The sequence below is a fragment of the Zonotrichia albicollis genome, chromosome 8, assembly GCF_047830755.1.
Source record: "Zonotrichia albicollis isolate bZonAlb1 chromosome 8, bZonAlb1.hap1, whole genome shotgun sequence".
NCBI lineage: Eukaryota > Metazoa > Chordata > Aves > Passeriformes > Passerellidae > Zonotrichia > Zonotrichia albicollis.
The window spans coordinates 19,841,014-19,863,550 of NC_133826.1; positions in this window are offsets into that span (position 1 = coordinate 19,841,014).

Genomic DNA, 22,537 nt, shown 5'->3' on the forward strand with positions numbered 1-22,537 from the left:
CTTGTTAGCTTGGTTTTTCTGAAGTTTAAACTGAAATCAGATTTGAAAATACTAATAAATGACTGGCCACTTTCCTGACTGTAGGCCTGGGTAGCCTATTCTGACATGATTACTGCAGGTACCTTTCCCTCTTGCCTGTTCATTTTTCTGGCAGCTGGACTGCTCTGCATCAGCCCTTCACACTTTTTGCCTGTTTAAATCCTTAACCCACATTCCCTATTGGGCTGTAACACTTCATTATTTCTGCTTTGTCCCAGCACTGCACACTTGGCAGCTGTGCTTTGTCCACATCAGACTGCAGAGAGACGTGCAAGTGAAATAGTTCAACAGTCTATACTGAAAATTACACACTTGGCCACTGTTCTTAGCCCTGCTGATTTCCAGCTCTTGTCTTCTGACATAAGGGACGTGATAGAAGCGTTTTATAATATTCCTGCAGGAGAGCTTATCTGTTTTCATCTATGCCTGACTTTGAGCTGGCCATGGTTTTTTGTCATGAAAACTTACTCCAGGGAGTCAGATTCTCTCTTGGCAGAAAACATCCAATGCTAGTTCCTGGTTTTCTCATTTAGAAAAATAATTAATCAACATGAAACATATTATGTAAATTTTCACACATGTCAGGAATCACCACAACATTTGTTGGACTGCACTTTGGCCCAATGGTTGAAGGAGTTTTATAACAAAGAAACCAGTAAAAGTAGATAAGAGGAGGTGAATTATGCAGTAAAAACTCTGGAGGAATCATTCTGAAGAAAATTGAATGGAATACATTGACTGAATGACTTTACAAAACAGACCTGTTTAGAAGTGAAAAGCAGTAGTACAGAGAGTGGACTGTGCTAGCGATCATATTCAAAAATTTACTCCACATGTCCATTACAGTCTCTGGTTTTCCTCTCTTGCCCATCATGGTGGTTCATGAGATTGTTTTGCCTGTGTAATGTAAATATTAACATTGGTTGTACTGTCTTTTTGTTCCTGGAAGGAGGGAGAGCAATCTGTCAGATACAGACATGTTAAAAGAGCCACTTGACAAGTGATGACAAGATGTTTGATTCCTTTTTAAGTGTTTCTTATGTTCTGAAATCCGTCTCACTTGAGATTTTCATTCAAAGTCTGTGGTGTCTTTTAAGTGCCTTTGTTGTCTACTTCCTGAAGTTTGTTTTGTTTTTTGGTGGTTTTTTTTTTGTAGCAAACTCTGTGCTTGGATATCCTAGCTTTTTCATTTCCAATTACAGTGTAGACGAAGCCCTAGCAAGTTGAGTTTGGCAGATGACAAGTATTTGTTATAAAATCAGGAGAGCGTGCATCCAGAGTCTGGACCAGTCATGCTGGAGACATCATCCAGTCTATGAGAATAAAATGATTGTAGAGAATCCAAGAAGCATTTTAGAATGTAACTAAATAAGAGCACTGAACTTGGTTCCTTCTGTAATTAAGAAGGACTCTGGCAGAAGGAATCATTAAATGTTTTTTCAGTGTTTGATGTCTGTCAATAAATGGTGAAATAATGTTGGATTTCAGTTTGAGTAATCTAAAATGTAGATGAGTAGAACAAGTATAAATAGTATTGTTTTTTTCCTACTTAGAAAGGGAAAACCATGATCAATTATTATACAATTTGGCTAGCTAATGTGAATAGTTCAGATAAGAGTCCATAATAAAAGATAAAAGCCCATGAAAACTGAACAGTGCAGCATTAGAAAACTTTACCTTTTAACCATGCTACTTGAACCTCCTTCATGCTGGCAATTCATTTTCATAATTAAATGTGCTTTCTTATTTGTCTGGTACAAAATGGTTTTCTGTCTTAAAGTGGCAAAATACAGCTGTTTAAATTTCTCTCTCTTCTAATTGGACCCCCTGAGGTTTGCAAAACTAAGGACTGTGACTGGACACTCTCACTTTTTTGAAATCTCGTTTTTTAAAAAAGGTATCAGCCAACAGGATACAAAATGAAAGGATTTCAATAAAGAAGCCTTCTTTTATTTACAGATTAAATCCTTGCTGCTAAAGTCAAGAGTGAAACTCTCCTTGACTTGCAGAAGGAGAAGGATTTCATTTCAAGAGAGAGTAGGACATGAAATTTAGATTTCCCATTGGCTTTTGTCTAATTTGTGTCTCAGTGGAAGTAGGCACTTTGCAGGTCCTTAACAGAACATTGCAATACTGCCAGCCCATAATTATATTGTATCCAGAGTAAAATTTATTGAAATTATGCTAAATTCTGTTTTGAGAAATATTTCTTGACACTCATGCTTTGATTAGTGTACAGTCTGAAGGTTATATAGGGTAGCAAGGTGGTGCTCAGTTCTATAGAAGATCATTCTACCTCTATAAAACATACCAGTTTTGAGGTACAACAAAGTGTTAATCACTTCTTGATGAAACTGATCTTGTTAATTATAATGGGTCAATCGTATTTTTCTTTGTTAAATTCACTTATGCAAACTATGTAAATGAGCTTAAAAAGACTGTAATTGTATCTTTATGTATTTTAGAGACTAATTTTATTAAATTTGAGGGAGTTTTAATACGACAACTGAAATAAATAACAGTCAGCTGTTTCAATAATTAATGCACATAGTATCAGAGGTGGAACTCTTGGCATGAATTCTGTAACGTTGTGTCTTCATAGAACTTACTATATGACATTGCATGTTGACCTGGGGGGAAATAAAAAAAAAAAATCTGTGTAGATATGTGGTGACAACTGTTTCCAATCTGTAAAAATAATTTTTAATTTACCTGCCTCAGGATGTTTCCCATGTCTGAAAGCAGTGCTTTACATATTACAGTGATTGCTTTAGCAGAAACTGTGAATCCATAGATTCACTGCTGTGTTTATCTGGGGATATTTTTTCCAGTCACTAGCAGTGTCATGAGAGAGACACAGACACATTCATTTTGGGGTTGGACCTAACAGTTTACAAGTGCATTTACCTCCCTAAGCAAAGCTGTACTCATGGTATAAACTATTTAACAATAAGGAAGTAATTTTCCCTGTATGCTAGAACTTCCATTATCATAAATCCTTCAATAGTTCTTTTCTGTGAAATTTATATGCATTTAATTAGAGCATATGCCAATTAAGAAATATGATGAGATTATAGTGGTCAGGCAGCACTGATACATCCACTTATCTACAGATTAGGATCTTGCAAGGAGCTAAAGCAAGACAGGCTCTCTCTAAGCCCTCTTCAAAGGCTAACTAATATCTACCATCAGTTTCAGGTCTGGAGTCAAAGGTGTAACAGTGATTAAAAGAAAGCCACATAACAAACAAACAAACTCCCCAAAAACCTAATTTGCTTTTTCTAATTTTAGACCTCTCAAATTAAATCCCTCTGAACATGATCTGAATTTGTAAGTCCATGCCTGAAACACACTTCTCTCTTCTAAATTTCCCCCAGTCCATTTTGAAGAGGAAATGTTGCCAACATAAAATGTGCTTAAAAGGTAGAGCAAAACTGAATGACAAATGTTGGGGGGTTTTGTGGTTTCTGGGCTGTCTCTGACTGCAGATACATGGTGGCAGGATTTCTTACACTCCCATGAGACACTCAAGGCTTAAGATCCTTACTTGTGAAGGATATGACACGGTTATTACTATCAAAGAAAAATACTTGATAATAATCTTGTGTAGAGTGGGTTAAAAGAAGTAGTTTTTAAAGCAAAGAAAAAAGATTCATAAGCAGAGAAATAGTCATCTTTCTCACCCTTTTATTTTTAGAAAAGGACAGTATGAGACCTAAGGGACAAAAATTCATAATTCAGTTTTGAGGACAAATACATGGTGCTGATGGATATGCTGAGTCTGCTGAGTATTTGCCAGCAGTAGTATTTCCTATAACTTTCAAGCTGAATTTACTTGTCACCTTAGACATTAAGGCAAAGATGTGTGAGCCAAAATCTGGAGACATTTACTACTGGCAGCATCCAGAAAGATTATTCAATCATTATTCACTTCTGCAGATGGAAACTGCTTGGTCCTTGACTTTTAAAATAATTCATTGTGGCCAGTTAGCTAAATCTAGCAAGTGTAAACATATATCTGTAGTAATAAGAGGATACCATCAGTATACCCAGAACACAATCTCCAAATTTATTTTTTTTCTGAAACCATTTATTACTATTAAAAATAATTTTATCTTCTTGAATTGTAAAGTAGGGGGTTTTCAGGTGGTGCAATTGGTAGCTCTCAATGAATTTCTAATAATGAAGACACCATTTTATGCACCCAATAACCAGCTGAACAGCACAGTAACAGACATTGAAGGCTTTTTTGGTGGGTAGAAAAGGAAAACTGGAACTGACAATTACATAGCATATTGAGACTACCTGGCCCAAAACATCAGTTGCAACTAGAGTATTTTTCTATTTTTCTCTCTCAAAGCTGTTTAATTTGATTGTATTAAAAGGACAATTGAATGATAAGAACTCTTTTTTCCTTCAAGTAAATGTTGTATTTTCATGTCTAAGAATATTTATTTTGTTTATAGTGGCAACTGCCATGTCAGGTTTTTAGGGTTTTTTTACATCTTCTTGTATATAGGCAAATATATATAATGATTAGCACATGAACTGAGTCCAATCCATTTCTAAAGTTATTTATTTCTTCTCTTATGGGAAAGTGAGTAAATAAATACAGACATGGGAAAAACTTGTGGTAATGCAATCCTTATGAACGCACACTGGCTTTATAATAATGACATAAAGCTATCCAGGCGAACAAGTAAAAAACACTAAATTTTGTTATTGTATTCCCATATAGACACAATAGCCTGAGGAGCTGAGGCCTTAACCAATATTCTTGGAAGCAGAAATGCAAGAGGAGTAGTTGGAAGGAAGGAGTAGAGCCCTCACCCTTTATTTTTTAGCCCCTGCAAACAAATAAATAAATACATTATTCAATTCATCCCATATTTGGGGTGGATGGTTGCCTTAGTGATGGGGGTGCCTGTTTTGTCCTTTCTATAGCCAGTCTTTGGTATGAGCACAGGAACCTTTGGCATCAGTGACCTGCTCCAGCACACCTGAGCACTCAGGAAAGAGTGGCAAGGACAGGGAGAAGTGAATGGGCTTTCCTTCAGGTGCTGCACATTGCCTGGGAAATCCTTCTGTTGAGGCACTGACTGAGGAATGAGGCTGGTGTGTGGATTGGAGTGTGCTATGGGGACAGCAAGCAAAATTCTTCTAGTTTACATTCTTGCTAAACCCAGAACTGGTCCATGGCCTTCTCCTTCCTCTGCTTTTCCCTCTCCACATGGTTTACTGAATTTTAGCCTCTATCTGTTTAATTGAAATTGCACGACTGGTCATGGCTAGGGGCTCCAACATCCACATCTCTCACTTGGCAATATATATTTGGATCTTGTCTGGCTGAAGAAAAACCTGGTTGGAATTTCATGGGCAAATAACTTAATCATTAGGTGATACAAAAGAACAACTTTTCTTCCCTTTTTTTTTATTTGCAGGTGAAATTTTAAAGGAACATGGTTAGGAATGGCTTTTATTTACAGCTTGGCAGTTTTCAAAACCCTTTTAATGCATTGTTTGAAATAAGTTACTGAGCAGCTACCTGCATATATTGAATATTTTTAGCTCTTTTAGGTCATCTTATAACCAAAAAGCCCCAAGTTGAGCAGCTAGGGAACTGAGATCCATAGATAAGTTTAAGTCATGTCTGTGTTTAGATTTTGTTGTTTGGTTCTGTTTGTTTTGTTGTTTATGTTTTCCTCCCTTAGGCAGCGCTTTATGGGCTTGGGGAGAGCTGTTTGCCTTAACTTCAAGTAGGTGAACATCTGCTGTAACTCTCAAAATGAATGTATATATTTCTGTGGTGTGTTTGTGCAGTAAATATATGATTATGTCGTACGTTGTACTGTAATCTTCTGCATCCCTCTCTACTTGCAAGAGAACGCCTTTCTCTGTCTTTTTTTTAACATTTGTTCTTTCATAAAGCCACAAATGACAACCTAAAGAATAACTAAATATTCATTCTGCAAGCCTGCTGCTTTTTCCATGTGTCGTGCTTTTTGCATTAGAACATCACATGGTAAAATTGCTTTGTGCTGAGGGACTGATGCATGTCTAATTGGCAGAGACAAAATTTTATACAATGTTTAAACTAGAAATTGTTGGAAATTTCATGTAACAATGATATATTCTCAATAGATAACGTAGATTTTACAAACTAAACTTTTTAATGGATGTTAATTTTTTTGAGTTGTTTTTTTCAGATAGTGAAAGTCAAAATTAATTCAACTCTTTAAAATATGCTTGACCCAAATCTGAATTTATTTTTTCTTATCTGAATTAAACTGTTATTTCAAAACATTCCAATCAATAAACTACATAACTGTACTGCTCTCTAAGGACATTACTTTGATTCTTTATCATCCTAAATAGGTCTCCCAGCTGGCCTATAATTCCCATAGCTCATACAATATTTGTGAGATCTGGAGGTGCAGTAATACTGCAGATGTAATGGTTCAGAATTAATAAATTAATTTAAAAATGAGTTCAATAAAACTAACTAATTTCAGGTCACTTTTGCAAGAGGCCAAAACCAGTTTTATTTTATTCAGTTTTAAGAATATTTAAAAAATAACACGGAATAACCAAATTATGGTGCACTCTGAGTGCAAACCTTTACTGTATGTTTAATCACTTTGATAATGTCAAGATTTTATATTTATTTTAAAAAATATGTTGGCCTACAGTCTTTCTAGCATTGCAACCAAATTCATACTTTATGTAAAAAGTCTGCAAAAAGGTGCTGAAACATTTTATTTTACTTGTGCGTAAAGATACTTTTGTGATAAAAATATTCCTTACAGAGAAAACTGCCTCTTTTCAGATTTCATACTGCAAGCTGACTATGCAGTAGGTACAAAGAAAGCTTTTATGGAGGACCCCGCAGAAAACAAACCTCCCCCTGCATTTGAAGGATGATGGGTGTCTCACTGCCTTTGTGTGCTATCGGCAATGCTTCCCCTGAGGTGAGCCCAGCTGCTGGGCCATGGCACTAATAATGCCCCGGTGGTGGGTTTGGTCCCCCCATGGGCCGGTCACTTAAGATTGGGGTTGCTGATTCCTTTGGGTCCCTTCCAACTCAGACTGTTCTGTGATTCCTCTGACTTGCCCATTTTAGTGTTCAACACTCTCTCACAGAAGTTGTTTCTGTGCTGCTCTTTGTTTTCTGAACTTTCCAAGCTAAGAAAATAGCTGCAAAGAGATGTCAGTGCTTGGTCTAATTTTATGTGGTTGACATATGTTACTGATGAACCTGTTTGAACAGCTTTCCATAGACGTTTAATCAGATAAAGAAAAACGAACTGTTATACCCATATAAATATTCAAAATCTGTGAAGGACTAAGTTGTTTTTTTCTGAACACCTACTCCAAATAAAACAAATTGATGAAAAGATTTCTTGTTGTTGTTATATGCTAAAGTTTTGACAGTAAGAACTCGAGTAGGAGCACATCATGAATGCTTCTCAATTATTCATTATACCACTGAGAGGTACCCTGAAGTATGTTAAACCCCAAGAATGCTGATGTTTTTCCCAGACATACCTATTCCTCCAGCTCCTCCAACTCCTGCTGAAGATGGTGTGCAGATATGTGCAGCAGCAGATGGTGTGCAGTCCAAGTAATTGCAAGCTTCTATTTGATTTTCTAGAAGCAGGAGACTAGAAAACCATTTGTTTGTGGTTTAGTGGATTCAACTTCAAATAAATATAGAACTACACCTCTCAAATGTACAATTTTCACCGAGTAGCCATAGTTAATTGGAAAGGACAACTTCTTTTTTTCAAGTTTAATATTTAGCAACCAATAATTTAATGCTGAAAATGTTTTACTAACTAGAAATAAAACTCTATACTTGAAAACTTAAAACTCTAATCTTGAAGGAATTCAAGGTCCTTTGGTCTTTTAAATGAGCTTCCCAAATAACAAAAGTAGATTTTAAGATTTGTTGCAGGACCCCCTCCCTCCCCCAAATAAAACCATAAAGCTCCCATAATTCTTCAGACAAACAAAACTTCACTTAAAAAAGTGAAATTTATCATAGTTATGATTAAACCTTGGTTGTAGTTTTCATTAAGACCAAGACATTTGCCTTTATCTATGCTGGAATGATTACTTTGTATAGCATTGGCACATATTATGAAATTAAGTTAGCTGAAAATTTATCTCACAGCAGTCTTCTACAAAGTCATATCTTTATTATAATAATATTTGGAAAATGAAAAATGTAGTGTTTGGAAAGAATGAAGTAATCAAAATATTCTAAGGGGAGGCCTGGCCAAGAGTGAGAATGGGTGGTTGATCTTTGTCTATCACTTGGGAAAGCCACACAAAATTATGATGTGAGAAAGTTATAACAATCTACTAAACTACTAAAAGCAGTCCACCGAGGAAAGCATTAATCATGATGGTGTAGAACTGGAGAGCATAATAAATATTTGAATTTGAAGAGTTAGAGAATGGTCTAATAAGGGATTAAATTGGAGTTTAATACTGACAGTCCTGACATGTTTTCCTTTGTACTTGTCCTTCTAAAAGGGAATTCCAATTCCATTTGTGTTCTGTCCTTGTTACTGTAACACAGGAATGTGAATTTTAAATGATATCTTAAAACAGTGTTTTGCAATAGAAGACTTAAAAGAATGTCTACTTAAGATGTATGAACTTATCATAAAAACAAGTGATAAATGCCCAGCAGAGAACAGATTTATTTGTAGTAAAAACAGCACATTAAATAGGTTGTGTGAAGCACAGCATGCATATGGCAAAGCAACCATCTATAAAAATGTGTTGTAAGCACAATGAACTGTGAAGCAGAACTACATTTAAAAACATAGTAGGGAGCAATCAGTGTTGCTGCTAATAAAATGAGACAGGTCTTCACTGATTTTTACAAACTCAAATAATATTCAAATAAGCAAGAATGAATTATATAAAATGCTTTATATAATCAAAGTGTGTTGCAATCATAGTGTCTTAAGAATTAAATAGCATGAGGAAGTAGATTTGAATGGGATGGGTACATTTTGCAGAGCAGGAGGTTGTGCATAGGCTGCAGTGTAACATGGAAATGGGTGTGATGACACAGGTGTGTAAGTTTAGTTTGTCAAACACTTAGCCAATTACTTTGCAGAGGTATTGAAAAGGTGGGATAGCAAGGAGATGTTGTATATCATACTGCAGGGATACCAGTACATCATTAATGTATGTGCCACTATGAGCAATAATACATTGCATTTACCTGTGCAAAAAAACCCAATAGATCAGAATTTCTACAGGAGAACTTTAAAAGCTGCTGAGAAAAATCTTATTGCAGTTGGCAGAATTGAAAATTTGATCATGTTTTGCCAAAGTCCAAATTATCAAATATTTGTGGAAAAGGTCATCAAATGTCATGTTACAATGTGAGACTCTCCTATGTGTGTAGTCTTGTTAGAGAGCTGATTCTCTGTCCTCTGACTTTAAAATCATAAGAACACCAGTCTTTAATTTACAACAGGAATATTTAGCTCAGGTGTCAGAAAAAATACTAGTAGAAAATCCAGTTAAGAGTACCTTAATGGGAAAAAATCACTGCACCAGGGTACCTTTAAGGCTTTGCAATCCTTTAAGTTGGAGATAAGTTCAGACAAAGCCTCGTTCTGTGTGTAGCTGATAATGCCTCGTTTCATGCACTAAGGGGTGAGTTCTGCAAGGAAGATCTCTTGCAGTTTTACGTTTCTGTGATAGCAGAAGTGCTGAGCAGAGCATGTCCTGAATACTGCAAACCTTCAACTGTCTTTGTGGTAGATTTATATTCCAGTGGTTTCTGTGCAATATTACTTCAGCAGTCAAGGATGCTATACCTTTTATTTTAGAGATGCTGGATATGTTGGAAGTAGAATAGTCTCCAGCTTGCTGGAATTAGCAGCAGCAGAAAGACATTCTGCTGCTATATATGGCAATAAAAATAATCCAAAGGTACCCCCTGTTTCACATTTTTATATTTTAAATGGTACCTGGGCAATTTGCTCATAAATCAAGAGAAGACAAGAGTATTAAATTCCATAGAGATTTCAGAATATGTCCGCTTTCTTCCTGGTCTAGGATATAAATTTTTTGCAGAGCTTTTAACTATTCCTAACTAGATTGTGGCAAAATATTGGCTTTGGATAAAAGTGTTCAGCCAGATCCAATCAGGATGAAAATTTAGTATAAAAATGAGTATCCTGGAGCATGGAAATCTTTCCAGTCTGTCAAAATCACTAAACAAACTCATTCTCACTTTGTCTGAAATCAATCTCATTAAATTTGTTTGAACACAGCTGAGAATGGCAATGGAGTGACTGACTAGCTCTGAGGGGCCATTCAGTGATGAGTCTGGAGTACTGATGAGTGCAGAAGGATCACCTGACATGGAAACTTACACAGTTGAATCAAATGTAAGTGTAAGAATTATGTTCAGAGTGTGGAAAATGTAATGGAAGTGTGATTGAGGAAGATGTGATGATGGAGAAAGGCCATATTTGTTTGTTTTGTGTGTGACTTTCAGATATTTTCAATGAAAGGTTGTGGTGTAGAGTTGAACTCTGTGCCCTTGCTGTAATGAGATTAGTTGTTTTTTTCTCAGTGATTGAATAATTGTGTCTCAAACCAGGAGCATCCTGAAGAAAGAGATGTGATAGCATTTGCAATTCTGTGCGTAAACCCATAGAACTGTGCAAGGTGGTATTACTTGAGAGGAGGGAAAGAGTAGAGTTCACTGAGGAGCAGGACACAGGGAAAAATAACTCAGGAAATGCTTGATTAATCTCTCAACCCACATGCTGCTCTCTCTTGGGTCATGTTTCTCTTTTTTCTTTGTGTCTTCTTTATATGTAACTAATCTGCAGTCAGCTCCTCTGCTTGGACCATTTATCCTGGTCAGCAGCCAAAAGAGCTCCAAGCACCCACTCTAATATCCCGAGTAATGTTTTCACAGTTGGATAAACTGTGCTGCATGAAAGCCTTCCCCATACCTTTCACAAACACTTGCTATTTTATGCCTCGATCAGGTACTGCTTGTTCCTTCACTCTCTCCTGGATGCCTGTGGCTTATAAGCTATGCAGACATTTACCAGCACATAGCAAAGAGCACTATTGATAAAACCTCTCTTGGAAAGTGAGAGAAATGTAGAGCAAGTGTCAAAGGCTAAGAGGAATTTATCTAAAAGAAAATTTCAGTTTCTATTCTGAAATTAGTTTGGATTAATTTTTTTTATGGCACAAATATAAGTCTCATTTTTTCCATAGGGAACTTCTTCTGCTTCCATAAAAACTGACAGTTTTCAGCTGAAAACAGAAAACCACTACTGTTCTCAGTCTTGAGTAGAGTGAAAAAATGAAATCCATATATCCTCATGACAGGAAAGACAGAGCAGCTACTACATTGAGAAAGTATGTATTAACCATATTACCAGCTGAAGTAGCTCCTCCTGGCCCCTGTTAGTGTGGGAGATGGAATCATTGCTTAAAAGCAAAATGCATTTGAGGCTCTGTTGTGCTTGACTTTATCATACAGTGACCTCACACCACTCTTGGCACACGGGCTGGGTCCCAGCTGTGCTGCACCACCACAGGACTGCCTCAGGACTGCCAGTCCATTTATATCTGTGTCTCCAACATGGCCAGTGACTGAGTCTTTGACCAATGCCATCCAATCTGCCATCCCTGCCTTTTTCAAATGATTCTTAATGGGAACTTATTGCTTACAGAACAAGGCTGGGAAAAGTCTCAGTCCAAATGAGCTGTGTCAAAACCACCAAAATTTCTGGACAACTGCATCCTATTTGCATTTTAATTTATTATTTTCAGTTACCAGCACAATTCATATCATTTTAAAACATGATTGCCTAGATAAATAATATATAATTAGTTGCAACTTGGAAACTTATGGAATGTAGTAACAAAATAATGGTAATTTTAAATGAAGATTTTTGCAAAGTATTTTACCCCTGGAACATAGTATGGTGTTTATATAGGCAGATTCACTAATCAATATCCCTTTGATCACCCAGACTGCAGCAGGAATCCAGCACTATGTAAGGAGTAATAGTAAGTTGCCGGGATAAATAAAACAAGGCCTACTAACAGAGGTCTCTAATCTTAGTTGGCACAAACATCCAAAACCAGTGCGTCCAAGCTGAATCCAGAGACAGTGGAGCTTGATACAGTTCATGGCACTGAAAATTTACCTCTAGAGCAGCTTAGAGAAAAATTGTCAACATGGGCAAGGACATAATGGCTTTGGCCAGACCTGGCTCACAAATTTGCATTAATTTAGGACTGTTGCTACTCAAACATTCTTCAAAACAAAGTCAACCAGGTACTAACAAGTTCTTTTTAAACTACCTACTTTTTAATTCCCTCTGAAATACCAGCCTGTTTACTTGAAGTAATAGAATTCATAGAAAGTGATCTTAAAAGGTTTAATAACAACATAGAAATATGTTTTGTCCAAAATAACTGTTTGGAGACTTTATACAGTTAAGATTACAGAAACAAACTGTAATTGCTGGGATCCACATGATAGCATAGGCATGTTTTTGTGGCTGGGACATAACTGCAGATTTCAATTTTAAAAAGCTATGCATGGTGTTTTGGGGTTTTAGAAAAGACAGATTACAAAACGGCAGGTATTATATTTCCATCCAAATCTTTTTATATTGGTAAGCTCTTTCATTCAGGATTGGCAATACAATAACAAAAAGGAAAAAATGCAACAGAATTTGTACATGCTGCACAAAAGAGGAGAACAGAGCCAATGCTTTTTGTTGTTTCTATGTATGTATGGATGATATTCAATGGCAATTTCTGATTGCATTCATCACAGAATGAATGAGCTGTGAACATTGTTTCCATGTTCATAGAAGGAGAATCCTTCTCTTCATAAACTGGATTATGTTAGAGTTTTGTAGTGCAATTTATGTTACCGCTATATTATTTCTGTTCTGTTCTCTGAATCTTTTAGTAAGTTTTAGAGACTCAAAGAGGTTTTGAGACTCAGAGTCTGGGGCATCCTTATAATCTAGTCCTGAACTGAGGTCTGAAATCAGGTGCGTCAGTGCAGAGAGGCACTGGGGATATTGAGTGTAGCTGCTGTAACCCCTGGGTCCTTTTCTGCTTCTCACCTTTGCCTGGAGAATTTATTCCAGCTGCTGATAAGGCAAAACACATGGCTCTGCACATTGCCCTTCCTCCTAGCACACAGGACAGAAGGAGTAGAGCAAAGGCTCTACAGGATCCATATGAGGAAAATTTTCTCTAGTTTGAAACACTTCATCACGAGCAGGGAGCAGATGTTATCCAACTGACATAAGAGCTTGATGCATAAAGGCCACTTAGAACAATTAGCACTAATGGGAGAAATGGCAATTTGGTCATGTTTAAAAGATAAATGCCAGTATCTTGTGCTGCCTGTGCTGTCATAGCAGCACAGATACTACCTCAGGCTGACATCCAATTATCTGACTTGCTTTTAGGCAAGTTCTTGAGTTTTGCCATGGCTGCACAGCCAGCAATATCCAGACCAGTGTGGATGTGCTTCTGCCTACCTCTTGTCTGCAGCATTCTTAAATAACTTCCAGCAACAGAAAAATGGTAGCACAGATGTAATTAGGAGCATGCCATACTGAAAAACTATGTTTTGTATAAACAGCATTGGAGCCCTGTACTCAGTAAAAGATTAATTCTGACTCTGCTCCTGCAGGCAATAGCCAGAATAAAAATACTAATTTTTGCACAAGAAAAGTGATGTTGACACATAAAAATATAGAGCACTCTGGAGAAAAGTGTGAGATTTTGGAAATGGCTCTGTCCTTCCAAATGACCTGGACAAGGAATGAAGGAAATATCCTACACTGACAAATAATAGACTTAATGAATTTTCTCCTAATTTCCTGGATACTGTGGTTGGACAGAGGCTGATATGGTTGCAGTGAGACAGGCCAGCAGGGTAAACTTGCTGCAGTTCCTCTGCTGTCTACAAAAGGTGCTACAAAATTGATATTGCTAATCAACCTTCCCAAGCAAATCAATGCCTGCCTGCTCTTGAAGATTTTGTCTTGTTAAAGGAACAGAAGTCAAGAATTTACAGTTGGCATTCTCTAGAATCTTTCATTTTTCCACAAAACTGGGGGTTTGTTTTTTACTAAACTTTCAAGTCAGGGCAATATTTTTTTCAGCTACACAACATTCTCATAGCACTAGCAGTAGATGTATAAATAGGGTTCCTTTTAAATAATGTAGGGTTAAGGCCAGCAGTTTCTCAGCTTGAAATACTTGTGTTGGTGGAACATCTGTACTGAGCACATCTCTAACATGTACATTACCAATGTGCAGTAGTTCAGTGCAGCCTCATGAAGATTTGGAAAGCTTGTTCACCAAATATATCACCCTGAGTGAGGTCCTTTGTTGAAAAATGCTTCCAGCTACCATAAGAGTATTCAAATAACATAAAATTCTTTTATATGTCAGGGACTTATCTGGAACACATCCATGAATGGCTGGAAACAGTGAACAGTCTATTACCAGTGTCGAATATCAAGGATCCAACTTCAAGTAAATGTTCTTTCTATATAAAGGAGAGTCCAAGTTTTATATTATAGTTAAATATTTAAAAAGTTGATCCCAATATCTTTATTGGGGTGTTAAATATACTTGATAGCATCAGAAAAATTGTGTATCACATACAGTGGAATAAAGAGAAGAATGAGCTAGTATTTTTCTGACTCAAAATACGAAACCAGATTCCAGGGCAGATTACAACTTCTAAAAGGAGGTTCACTGTGAATGGAAGAAAAGGAACCATGCCAGAGCAGGGTTCCCAGGAGAACTGCAGTTGAGTCAAGTTTCTTTTTTCTGGAGACGGTAGAGTTAAGAGGGTGAACAGAGTAGCACAAGATCTGATCTCACTTCCACATTAACACATTGCACTATGCATGAATTTTTCTCTGACCCAGGGTTAATTTGAGCTAATTATCCTTCCTGCATGGCCCATTTTAGGACAGGACCATAGGAATTTGTAAATGCTAGATGTGATATTCATTGTTTTAATAAAAGTTTCACATAGAGATAAAAGTTCTATTTGCTTTGGAAAGCAGCCACAGACAAAGTTTATTTGCTACTTCAGTGCCAAGTTGAACTGCAAATAAAGACAGCAATTCTCTTTACCCTGACCACAAAGCACGTGAACCTTTAAGCCAGCTAAAGGAAGCCCCTGTTTGTGAAAATTAATGTGAACATTTCAATTTATACAGTCTATGCACACTTTCTTGTGTTTAAAATGGTTCTCCTCCAGGATTTTAGAAATATTTTAATATCATGTAACTGCAGCTCTGGCTATCTATGTGTAAAGGCTGGAACGTGGCTTACAGCTGGTGCCTAAGGTGTCACCAGCAGCTCTGACATATGGTTCTTTACAGTCTGGAATATAAGTGTCACTGCCAGCATTTCCATCCCCCCATGGGCTTACTGGCACAGGCCCACTGTGGTCCTGCACCTCAGTGAGTGCAGCTTTGAGGAATGAGTAATTCAGAGTAGGAAATGGGGGAGCTTTTTTAGTGTGTTGGGGACTTATGAACATTCTCTCCCATCTCTGCAATGAAAAGGACAGTGATACAGCCCAGCTTGTGTGTTCTCTCAGGCAGCTTTATTCTATGCATTTTTTAATGTAAAAAAATACTTGGTGCACTCTTTCTCTGATTGAAAATCTTTTATTTTCCTTAATGATTGCTTTTATGAATCTTCAGATTGATTTTCCAAGAAAGACTCTTACTCATATGCTCTCAGTGTTGATATCAGCACGGTCTTTGTAAATACAATATCCAGCCTTTGGCTCGCAAACAAATCTACTTTTGTCAAACGTGTAAACCTATGTACAAATACATCATTCACTGTGTTTAATAGCAATGATAAAGGTAGTAAAGTTTTACCACAAACACCTAATGTTTGTCTTGTATAACGTTTATCTGATGGTTAGGACCTTTCTTCCAATGACTGTCACTTCTATGTCACTTCTAGAAATAGCAATATCTTCCTGAATAATTTAGCTTTGGGGAAAATGGATATATTTTATTTATAAATAAATTCTAGTTTCATGTGCAAACTCTAAGTGAGAGTACAGATAAGCATGAGGAAAAGATTTATCTGCTAGTACACCTCTCCTTGTTTTCCATTACAGCTTTGCTAAAAGATTATGCAGAGATTGTAGATATCTTTCGGGTTTCTATCCAAATATTAGAAACCAGATAATTTCCTGTTTAAGGCTCCCTAAAGCAGGGTACAATAAAGGAAAACTGAAAGTGCACTTTCCCAGGGCATTCCACATGGGACAGGCCATGCTAGCTGTGATGTGAGAATGGTCCTTCAGTAGATTTTTCTTGAGCAATACTTCATTCTGCACTGCAGAGAAAGTTTGCACAGCGTATCTCAGTGGTGGGACATATTCCTTTTCAAACTTCTTCCTTCTGCATACAGAGTGTGGCCACATAATACAGAAGTCAGTAAAATATAGGACGAGAAGAATTTCAAATTAATATTTGTCAAATTGTGATAACTGTAATGCTGATATTGGAAAGTGTACCGAGAAATATTACACACTTGATAAGAGAAATGTATCAATTTCCTTACATAATTCACAAATTGGCAAGTATGGAATCTAGAATTTTACCACCTAAAATCCACCTGAAATGTGCTTTGCTTTGTAGTATCTGGTCTGTGGCTCATTTTTTACCTTATTTTGAGTCCCAATCCTTCTCACACTGATTTCAGTGTTGTAGACCATATCTCAAGGGAAGCAGTCAGTTACTGATTGTGAATATCCCAGTTTATCTGGGATATTGCTCCTGATTTTTGAGATTTCCTTTCCTAAACATTAAGACCATCCTTAACTTTAGAAAGGATCAATGAACCAGCAGACTGAAGAGTTTACAGATGAATGACTGACTATTATTTCAAGCTAGTTTTTCCTTTGTCATCCTCCCCCACTCCTCAGTAATGACTTAGTTTTCAAGAGAAGTGTTTGAAAAGGCATATTATTTTTGAATAACACTGAAGCCTTTAACAAAATTAAAGCTCACACAAACATTTCTTGTCTCATGACCACTTTCTATTTCCACAAACGAGCGTTTTCCAATTAAAAAATGTTTTCTGCAAAAGTTTCTGCATGCCCTCGAGGTGTGAAATGCAGCATCTTCTCCACTGAATCTTACCACTTGTTAACAGAATCAGCTGTAGCAAAGATTGTGTTAAAGACTAAAGGTGAAATTACTTGCTCTTTATATTTCATTTTGTGATTCACATTTTCATTCTTTATTGGCTGTTGGATTTTCTGGAGTATGCCAGCAGAGTTTTGTTGAATATTTTTAAAAAATGGTATGGGCTTCTGCTTCTTTATATTGAATAGGAAATATTCTGGTAGTCCTTCCTGTCTTGCTGAGTGTGAGGTTGAGCAGCTGTAAGAAAAGTCAGAAAAGGTTTAATTCATAACATTTGTGCATTTTTCTTCATAGAATTTTGCAGATGTTCCTTTCTCGTGTGGCTTTTTTATTTGGCTTTGCCTCTGCTTTGTGCTCATGTTTCAAATTTCAGTATGAAGTAATAAATGACTGTGGTACACAGAGAATTTACAGATGGATCATGATTTCCATACCGTTTTGGAAAAGTCATATTGCATTCAGCTTCTGACAAAATGCTTTAAAAATACAAAGATCATTAAGACTTTATTGGCACACGTTCCACAAAAGCTGAAGTGAAAAATATAAACTGCTGAAAACAAGAAAAATTAGCATTTTCAAAAAGTTGGGAACGCTGAAAACGGCTGGTGAATTACTAAAGCAAAAACTGTGACGGGCACATCGCCTCAGAGGGCGATGCTGTATTGAAACAATGAGTGACATCGAGCTTCCCTTTGTTCCAAGTGCTTCCCAGTTTGTCCAAAATGAGACATCCAGTGGCAGTCGGTAGCCAGAGGCTCCACATTCTCTGGCCCCCTCTGCAGGCATGCGGGGCTCCGGGAGCAGCGCGCGTTATTGTACCGGGACACAGCGGGGGAAGAGAGGAAGAGACCCCCGGGACGCACCGAGCCCCGAGCCTCGGCTGCTGGCTGGGAGGAGGGAATGGCCCCGGGGCAGCGGCCCTGCCAGGGCTGCCCCTGTCCCTCGCCCTGTCCTGTCCCTGTCTCTGCCCCTGTACCTGTCCCTGCTGCAGCCTCTGTCCCTGCCCCTGTCCTGCCTCTGTCCCTGTCCCTGCCCTGCACTTGTCCCTGCCCCTGTGTCTGCCCCTGTCCCTGACCTGCACCTTCCCACCTGACCTCACCTGTCCAGGCAGGGACCAAGGCAGGATGACTGGCAGGGCGAGAGGATGGCGGCAAAATACTACACAGAGCAGGGTGCCACCCACTCCTGGCTTTACTTCACCTTCAGATCCCTTCAATATTCTTTAAACAAATCTTCTTCTCAAAGTGATACAAAAGGTCTCATTTTCTCTCTTCCTCACACACACAAGCATGCCACTTCTTTTCTCCTTCTCTTCCAGGAAAAACATTAAAGCAATTTCTAGGTCTTGGAATGAACAGGGCTCACACAGATAATGAGATAATACTAGCGTGACATTAGATTTTGTAAAAAAGAAAAGCATTTTGACTGCATTTTGACTTTAAAAAAGAATAATTTTTACATTAAAGATCAAAAATATGTTGAAAAGTTAAAAGCACTACACCATACAGTTACCGAGCTGTTGATTTTTTCCTGCAGAAAGTCAATCCCATCGGAATGTGTTGTACAATTACAAAGATGTACAGACTAGGTAGTGTTTTTGTGTTTTTTTAAATATTTCTTGTTTGCTTTTTTTTTCCTTCTTGGAGATATTTTGCCTTGCCACAAGTTCTTACCAAGATTCCTGCTCTTTTTCCAGAAAGCCAACAGTGTTGACCAATATTAACAAGTACCCCTTTATACCTTTCCTTCAAAGAGCACAAGGATTCTTTTGAGCTCTGTAGTGAAGGTTTCTTCCTGAAATGCACACACTGAGCTAAGCCCTGCCCTGGCTTTTCAGCACTGCATCCCCATTGAGCGAGTTCAGAGGGGTTACGTGGGGATAACTGAAGCTGACCTCCTGACTGCCATTATAATAAACAAAGAAGAATTTTTTTTGCTTCCTTTATGAAGGTCCATTTTTATCAAGTCTTTCTAGAAGCTGCACTTTGGGAACTTAATTCATATTTTGAGCATCCAGGCAGAGAATCCTAAAAGCAATTTGTTGATATTAAGCAATGATTTTTCAGACATTCTGAAGTAACCCAGCAACAAATCACTTTTCCCTCAGTGATGAGGAAATGGGACTGCAGCAGAGTCCAGGAAAGTTGATAGCACTCACACAACTTCATGTGTACCCTGTGAGCTGGCTCTGGGCTCTCACTAGGAACTATAGATATTTCCTGTTTGGTGAAATTTTCTTGAGCCAGCGAGTGAGGAAATTTGAGAGAAAGAACTTCAGGCAAAATGCGTCCCTAAAAGATATAAGTTGTTTTTTTTTTTCAAAAAAAGACAGTTCTGACTGATATTTTACAGTACGTTTTCTGTAAATATCAGTATCTTCTCCAGTACATACAGCTGTGTATGAAAGTGTGTGCACACACCCAGTCACTGGAGGACATGTCAGGTAAGGCATGACCTGCTCACCTGAACCAAGGATGGATGTTTTGTCATTGGCTTTGTGCCCCAGCACGACTCCTGAAATAATTGTTGCCTTTCTGAGCCATCTTGCACAACAGGAGGCATTATATTTCAAAATACTTTTTTTAACCCAAATCATACTCTGTCACGCTTGCTCCCCTCTCCCTTCCCCTCCTCCTTCAGTCTTATGCTACTGAATAGTTCCAGCTTTCAGTGGTTTCAGTTCATGATTTATTAAAGTTATTGCTATTTCCTGAATATCTCTAGATTCCTTTCAGAGGAAAATTCTGACAAGTCCTTCCAAAGACAGCTGGAAGCTACTTAAATCTGCTCCATTAATAACCAGCTGCAAGTAAAATGCATCATTTCTCACTGCAAACTGGTACCTTTCTCTGCTGGAAAGAGATGTCACACACTATAGCTATGTAATCAAGCACTAGTAAGAAAACATATTTTTATTTATTTTTAGTTTTTCCGTGCACATATAGAATTGTGTGCTCCTGGGAGGGCAAGTTAGTATCCAGGGAACTATTCCTATGCAAAGGAATAACACAAGAACTGTAGTATCTCCAAAATGTGCAACACTTTGGTAAGGTCAGCAATGTATTAGAATGGAAACCTTGAGATAACAAAAAGCTAAAAATGTTAATTCAACATGTGTTGATTAAGCAGGTATTGGCCTTGTTATGATATTTTATGGACTGGTTTTTTTCACTTTAAGAAAATATTTCTTTAGTTATCTCTCTACTACTTCACTAATTATCAGCTGTGCTAAAGGGTGTGTCAGGGAGGAACTGTCTTCAGGTAACTCCTCAGAACTGGGAGCATCACAGAAGAGAAAAACAAAGCCCCCTGTACAGCCCATGTCCAAGAGGCAAACACTTTGTGTGGAAGCTGCCAAAAGAGATGGGACCAGAAAGGAACAAAATGAAAGGGGACAATGATGGATAACTGAGAGGGAATTGTTCGTGGCTCTCAAAGTATGATGAAATCTCAACTAGATGGGAGATAGGCAGAGGTTGTGAGGAGGAAGCCATAAAAGAAATAAACTTCACTTAGAGGTGTCTTGTGTTCCATAGCGTGTGTTAGTGACTGTCTTAGACCTTGGCATATCTTTTCAGATACTAGAGGATTTCATCAAATCCTGCTTTAACTGACACTCAGGCTGTGAAAATAAAGTGCATACAGTGGAAAAAGTTAGGTCTTTCAATATGAATGTGCATCTGAGAGTGTGCAAGATCTTGCTCTTCAGAGTTTGTTGTTTTAGTGAAGACCACATTGAATTTTTAATGATTAACTTCCTTACGTTCATTTTCTTTTTTGACATGAACACTTAGAACTCACATGCTTTTTTTTCCACCTCTCTCAATACTGCTGTAGATTAGCCTTGGCAAAGGCAGGTCAATTCTTTGATTCTTTTTGCTAATATTTAAGAGTATCCAATGATTTGGTGGGGCTAAACATTTAGTTTGGTTTAGTCTTGGTAGTGGGTGATCTCTATGGAGCTACTTTAGTTTGCACTGAGGCCATCCAGATTAGTATTACAGACTAACATTTGGAATTCTACAAACATTTGCTACCTGGAGCTGTGCAAGTTCCTCAGACAGCTTTCCAGACCCACAGGATAAAAGTTCCATTGAAATGAAAGGCTCTATTCATTTCCAAAAAGGAGGAAAAGGAGCAAGCAAAATTTTAAAGGATTCTCAGTGCATTTATAGAACTCCTGCAGAAGTCACCAGCTTCTGTTCTAGAGCAAGTCTTTCTATCCTCATTGTTTCATTGCTTTGCTTAATTGCTCCTTTGGACTCCTTCATGCTCTTGTCTGGGATCTTTTTAAGTGTCTCCCTTACTAAAATACTGCCAGCACATGGCAGAACAGTGAAGAACAGGTCCGGATTTCTAAACTCTTACATGCATGAGGAATTTTAGTAAGAGGAATAATTCCAGAGAAGTAAATGGGATTTACTATGCAAGTAAAATTACCTACACGTATGTTTGTAGGATTGGACCCAAGACATTCATAATGAATTGCAAGTTTTTACTTTTTTTGCTTCTTGCAGGCTTTGGATTTTTAGCCAGAAAGGCTGATTTGGCGCCCGTGAAAGCACAGCAACTAAAATAAGGAAGAAATATGGGCAATAGCAACAAATAATAGCAAATTATTTCTACTAATTTTGGGTGGTGGCAAAAGACTGCAGCATTGTTGCTAGCATTCCTCAGTTTCAACCAAGTGAAACTTCACTTTTTTTTTTTTTTTTTTTTTTTTGGCAACTGAGTTTTTGTTGTAAATATAGTGACATCTCATACCTTTGAATAAATAGGAACCCTAGATACATCCTAGCGGAATGTTATCCACTAACCAAAAGAGTATATACCTTTCCAGTTCCTTGCTTCCATTTTCACAAAGTACTGAGGGATAAACAGCAGGGGATTTTTTTTTCTTTTATCAAAGTGTAAATCTGAGTATTACTAAAGAATTATGTCTTTTGCCTTGACATAAATCTACGTTCATCACAGAAGCCAAAGGATACATCCCGGTTAAGTATATTCAAATCTGGCTGGTGTGAAGGGTTTCTGCAGACTTAGTCTTATTGCTCTTTTTAGTTCCCTGTACTGTTGCTTCATCCTCATCATCTCCTTGACAACTCTTGCCTTCCCCTGGCTGGACTTTTCCAGTCTAAGTTGTCGCTGCCAAAATCGTCATCATAATCTACTCTAAATGCTTTTCCTTTCAGCATCTTGAACCCATTTATTGACTTCTCACCTACTCAGCACATTATTCTCCTTGTTTTTACCTTTAAAGATGC